Source organism: Symsagittifera roscoffensis, chromosome 7, assembly GCF_963678635.1.
Source record: "Symsagittifera roscoffensis chromosome 7, txSymRosc1.1, whole genome shotgun sequence".
Taxonomy (NCBI): domain Eukaryota; kingdom Metazoa; phylum Xenacoelomorpha; order Acoela; family Convolutidae; genus Symsagittifera; species Symsagittifera roscoffensis.
Genome location: NC_087068.1, coordinates 14,822,310 through 14,828,819, shown reverse-complemented (window position 1 = coordinate 14,828,819; position 6,510 = coordinate 14,822,310). Strand labels below are relative to the sequence as shown.

The 6,510-nt window shown below is 39.6% G+C and overlaps 2 protein-coding genes across 5 annotated transcripts in view; both read left to right on the top strand.

Moving 5' to 3' along the window:
* LOC134851455 (DDB1- and CUL4-associated factor 5-like) overlaps positions 1-6,510 on the top strand; it is a 333,286-nt gene that overhangs the window by 269,920 nt on the left and 56,856 nt on the right. The window lies entirely within an intron of this gene.
* The window catches only part of LOC134851453 (uncharacterized), a 326,278-nt gene that overhangs the window by 269,925 nt on the left and 49,843 nt on the right, over positions 1-6,510 (top strand). The gene's annotated exons all lie outside the window — the stretch shown is intronic.

Sequence of the window (6,510 nt, the reverse complement as noted above, 5' to 3'; positions counted from 1 at the left end):
AAATTATTGTCCGCGTCCGCTGCTGGTCGAGAAACGCGTACATTGTCCAGTTTCCGCTGTCGATTGAGAAATTTGTCCCACTCGAGGTTGGTTGCTCTCGGTGTCCTTTTGAATTGAGTTTTTGCCTTGCGAAATTATTTTACTTAAACGTAGAAAGTTTTGCGTGACTCCTAAGGAAAAATACGACTAGAGAAAAATTAGGAAAAAGAAAAGAAAACTCAGCTGTCTGTTTGGGCAAAAAAAATCAGAGTCACTGAAAAAACAAGCAGGCTCATCCGAAACAATAAAAATTGAGTTTGGTTCTCCCTGCACCTGCTATTAGCCTTCAGTCCTCTTTTAATCCCTTATCCTCTTTTTGATCAGGAGACAGACATTTGCATTTTTTGATTTTTTCTTTATAAATTAATATTTAATTCAACTGGGAGAACTCATATTGTTTTCACCTTCTGAGTTACTTTAATGTTCAGAGCTGTGGGGGATTCAATTATTTTCAAAACTGAAAATCAATAGGAATACTCCTCCTAATTGGCGTCGTGGTTAAATTGTAAGTTCCCTCGATCATGCCTAAAATCTTTGCCTTTTTCCATATTTAGTAAAACTCAACGAATAAAAAAGCGTTTAGATATCGAGAATTTAGATATTTGGATTTAAATTTGAAATTTTTCAATTTTTTGAAACACTGAAAAAACCTTCGTTTTCAGCAAAAACTAGCAAAAATGAAGAAAGGCTAGAACCTGATCATCGAAGCATTCCTCGAAAAATGGATTGAACAAGGCAACAGATCAATTGAAGAAGGCGAAAAAAAGCTAAACAATTTAAGGCCATCAAACATTTGGAGGTCTGGGAGGCCTAGAATTTGAATAAAATTATTCCAGCAAATTTGAAGAAAATTTTTGATAGGTTTTTATTTGAACATAATTTCAACGGCCTGAAAGTTTTCAGCGTCTTGCTGCCTTTCCAACTGATCTGTTGCTTGTTGTTTCCGTTTCGACGGACGCTTGAATGGATAGGTTTTGGTCCCTCTTCGTATTTGTTAAAACTGTTGGCGTGAACGAACATGTCGTGTTTAGAAAATAGAAGACAGCGGAATTCATAGGTTGATTAAAAAAATTATTAGCGATTATTTTTGCAGCGAGTAATAATGATTTTTAAAAAATCATAACAATAATCATAGTAAAGATAATCATATTATTAATCACAATGATAATAATCATAATCAAAATAATTGTAAGAATTGTTACCCTTTCGATAAACAAGGGTATTGCAATAGGGTATTAGATTTTTATTGTAAAAAATTTGTTAACAGATTTCAACATGTACGCAGTACGCAATACACGACCAACGAATGCAGTATCTGCGTACTATTTGCAATCATTGGTCTATTACAACATTCATTGATAATTATTTTTTAGTGTTTGATTTTTTGGTTTGTCGTTATTGGTTTATTATTGCTTCCGCTTTGTTTTTAATTGCCAACTACATCGTTTACATCAAGTGGTAAATATGCGACGTTAATTTAAAAAAAATTTTGAACGAATTATCGACCAAGTTTATTGCCTCTGATGCTCATTTTTATTGAATACGTCATAAACTTTCAAAACAAGGTTGAAAATTTTTAAAAAATAATTCATAGGTTATGGAAAAATTTCATACATTTAAAAAATATATAGAAATTTCAGAAACGTATTTTTTTGCATGTTTGACACTATTTTTCCCTTGAGAAAAAATGTAACAAGTGTCGTATGAGATTCAACAGTTGTGTTTTTTTCTGGCTGAGTTTTTGTGTTTGTTTTTCAATAGCGGGTGTATGTTTTAGTTTAATTTTTGTCAACTTTTCATATGCGATAAATGCGATATCTTTGGGATTTTTTATTAGTTATCAAAAAACTTTTCAGTGTTTCTGCAAGTTGATTTTCATGACAAGATTGTAAGCTTTGAAGTCAGTTTTTTTGGTTTTTTGGTTCTCCACGTTTTTTATTTTAATCTATAATTTTTTTCTAGTCTCAGAGCCACTGGAGAAATGGTTTCATGACTTCCCACCTAACCACGCGGCAACAAGGAATTTTGATCATATTTAAGTTTTAAAGATAAACCGAGCTTGTTGGAGGGTCCGAACATTCTGGATAGCTTGTTACGAGACAATAAGGCCCTTAACTCCAGCATCTGCTTGAAGCTGAGGGTTCTTCGGCTAAGAGTTTGTTAATCATGACGTCTTCTTGCTCACAAAAAAACACCTCTCTAACAATCGGCCAGAATCTTATCAGCGATTGAAAGTAGAAAAAATCCCTATGGTCGACTGTTTGACGTCAAGTATCTTAGTTTTAAGTGGTTTTCATCGTCTTGACTTAGCCAGTTGATTCTTGGTCTGTTCAAGGGCTAACGAACGAATGTGCTTCGACTTTTAAGCAATCAGACGACCGAATCCTACTTAGCTTCCGATTTATTTATAAATGCAACCACATAGTTGGGTCTCAAGTCCCCAGACTACGTAGTTGCATTTAAAAACGGGGCTGGCAATCACATTTAAATCTTTCGATTAGTGACAGTTATATATCAGATCCATTAGAGATGGATTGACTGTTTCCTCTCCTTCAGCTACTCATGATCTGAAAGGTAGATTTCACGGAATGGAATTAAGCTATTCAGGGCAAAACATCAAGCAGTAAAAGGGAGCCTAAAAAGTTGTTCGAGAGGTATCAGGCACAGGGCCTCCGAGTCCAATCTTCCCGAGAAAAAACCTCCTTAATTCTTGAATTCCCAGAATCTGGAGGGCTAGGATTCGTCCCACATTTGCCACTGAATCATCCGGCTCCACTTGACTCTGCAAGTAATTTTCATACCGCACAACCGTGTGGCATTCAGAAGCTTCTTCTTCTCTTCCTCGCACGACTTCTTTTACCATCTTTATTGGGCTGATGTGTGATTTAATTTAACATAGTATATAAATTTGGCAAATTTTTGGTGTTTCTGACAAATACCAAATCTCAAAACAAATTCCTACCTTGCTTTTGATCTTATTTCCACCGTCATTCCCATCAAACGGTTTGCACGTCCCTTCTGGCAGAATGACACAATCGGTGGATTATTACCCCACAGACGGTTTATCATCTTTTTTTTCGTTCAAATCCAAAACTTTGACGAGCGTTGACCGCTGAGTTACCTAGCCGGTCGGCTACCCTAAGTGGTTCGCATTGGAAATGTTTTATGCTTCACTCATAGGTTTATCTCATGGTCGTTTAACTTATCTAGTTCCGTCAAAATGAGCTGTTAAACTCTGTGTATCAAAATCTACTGGCCAATAAAATTTTGAGACGAATTTTTCTAAAAATTTGACGTCTTTTTGATAGGATTTTTGTTGTCTTTTTACTCTATCGACCCTATAGCGTTTGGTGAATAAGCTGCATGTGTACATTTTTCTTTTGATATTCACCCTTTTCACAGAAACATAGTTATTAAACATCTTGGCCCAGGCAAGATTGAGTGAAGTAACCGCCTTCGCATAATAGTCCTATATTGAAGAATTTTTCCGCAAAGAGCTGTTCCTCATTTGTGGCGCGAAGAGCCGCTTCTCATTTGATAAAAACGCTTTGGGACAACCGGCGCTGTGTTTATCTTGAATACGAGTACTTACTGCTTATCCAAAAAGAAACCATTATCCTCAAAAAGAATGACTTCTAATACTGAAAAAACTATCCATTTTAGGTCACGGTTTTTTGTTCAACCACAAGTTGGGACCAAAAAATCAAAATTAGAACGCAGGTCAGAATCTGCGAAGTCTAAATTTAAGTCTGCGAAGTCAGAACACAAAACTGCAAAGTCTGGAAATAAGTGTACAAAATCTGAACACGGAGTCTGCAAAGTCTGAACATAAGTCTTCAAGGTCTGCAAATAAATCTGCAAAGTCTGAACGTAAAATCTGCAAAAGTCTGAAAATATTTCTGATAAGTCTAAACGTAAGAGTGGTAAGTCTAATATAGATCTGCATAGGTCCAGAAACAATTCAACAAGAAAACAAATGTCTTCATATTTTAAATTTGCCGGCTCGCCGATTAATATGAGCCTATATGTCGGATTTCTTGCGGTCCAATTTGCCCAATTGTGTCACATGTATTCAGTCGTTTCCCTCTCACTTTTGCGAGTTCTCCTTCCCGGATGATTCTGTTAGTTCTGGCCTCTCTCAGACGAAGTCCAATATGACATAAACGTCTGATCCCACTGATTCTGGAAAGCGCCTTGCCAGATCTTTCTGATTTCAAGTGTCCCAGAAAGATACGGTCATTTTCGTCCCAAATTCTTTTCGTAATGAGTGGTCTGAGGCCGTTGGTCTCAAGGTAGACAACTGTGCCTACGCACCAGACAAAATATTAGACTCGACTTTTCAAGCTGCTTGAACGTAAATTGAAAGCTCCTCGTTGCGGAAGCAAGCTTCCGGCCGCAAATAACTGCAAAGACATTCACCAAAAAATCACGTCCTGGAAGAAAGATAACATCTCGGACCTTTGGCCTAACGCAATTAAAAGACTTAAAGAGCGAACGATGAAAACTGTAGACCTTCTTGCGACTTCAACATCTGCAGAGCTAAAGAGCGAGCAGGTCTATGTCAATTCAGCAGAGAAGTTAAAGCCCTGTGCTCTGAAGGGTTGTGTCTAATAGTGACAAATCGCCTTCGCAGTTTTCACCCTCGGCCGACCCTCCATAGTCAAGATGAAATTCTTTGCCTAACACTTTGATTCTGAGCTCGTTCAAAAACCTTTCAAAATCCCGAAGCAGCACCGCAGCTGTTCTTTTGCGCTAGTTTTATAAGTACTTTGTTCAAACCGTTGATTGTCTTACACCTCAGACTGCCACCCTCACTAAGCCCAGAGGTATTGTCCGGCCTATTGCGACCGGTGAAAAACTCCAAAGAATCACTGCTAAGTGTTTGGCTAAAGCCACCAAAGCCACCAATGGCGAAACACGTGATTTCCTGGGTCCTTGCTTGCTTGGAGTTGCTATCAGCGATAGCTCAGACGCCTTCGTTCACACTTTGAAAAAGAAAGTCATTACATGTTGGAAACATGGTCACCAAGCCGTCTTAACAGCAGACTTTGAGAACGCTTTTAACACGCTAGAGCGTTCTGAGATTATCTGTTAAGTTCATCTCCCTGGCCCATTTGCCTTTGTTGAGCTTGCCTTCGGGCATCACAGTCGTCTTTTGTTCGAGAATATCAATCTCAACAGCCAGAAAGTTGTTCAACAGAGCACCCGCTAGGGTCTCTCTTTTTTCACGGCCACCCTGCGCAATCTTTTTGAAACTCTCAAGTCGAAAGTCTCTGGTCTCACCCTCAACAGCTGGCAAATTGATCATAAATTTTGTTAAGGCGATGAAAATTCTAGGCTCAAGTCCCTCGAAACGATTGAAACACATCAAGTGAGGGTTGTGGCTACCTGTACTGTGGAGTTTTTTTGACAATTCTTGCTTTCATTCCGTGAGCCGCATCTTATGGGTTGGAGTTACTTGGTGCCCCCACCTGTGATACTCACTTCTTAACGACGTTTCTGGACAAGCGCATCTCGAATGCCATCAAAAACATTGAAAAGTTACACTCTGGATGGCCCACAACTCTGCCTTTACATCAATCGTACCTTCCTCGCTGCTACCAGTCTGAATTACACTCTCCGCACTCTGACGCACTCTTCCCTGCAAGTTTTCGATAAAAAGTATCCATGATGATTTCCTTTTCATAGTTGGCTCACCCGTTCTTGATCTCGCCCGATCTCAGTCGTTCCTGCCTATCAAGAATGTTGGGCTTGGCGTTCGGCAAGCCCGCGACCAACACATCCCTCTTTTACCCGGTTCTTTGTGTCAGTTAGCTAATTTGGTCTCGTTTGCATTACCACCGATACCCCATAGTTCTCTCTTGCCTCAGAAATTTTTCATGAGGAGTCTGGAAATGCTAACTCTTTCCTTTTTCTCATGAATCTGTCCAAGAAAAATTCGATAGGCCCAGCTAAAACCTTTTCTTTTTGTCTCTTCGAGATTTCCGCCAAAAAACTCAGTGAAAACCATCTCTCTTCCCTAAGCCTATTGCAGCTGTCCCCAATAAATGTCGCGGCCTACACCTGCTTCCATCTGAGTCCCAGGCTACCGCCAGATTCCGCCGTGGCCTTCCTAATTTCGCGTCTGCTCGTTGTTGCCAAGCGGGTCCAATTCGCAATCTGGACGTCCCTGGGAACCACGCTGTCGCTGGAGTTGGGAGCTTTCGTTGAATCTCCCGTCACGTCAGACTAAATGACACGATTTTCAACGCTACCGCAGCCGCTTATTTAGCTCCTATCAATGAGCTACGGAAGTTTTTTCCTGGACAGAGTTCCAAACCCGCTGAGGTTTTCGATCATACATGGAGTTCTGACCGCTTAGCTACTTTCAACTTAACTATGAGATCCCGCTGCAGTTATGTCTTCCCTCACGAGCTGCGGAGATTCTCTAGACTTCCCTTGAAAATGTTGAGGATCGTAGATTTTTGAAAC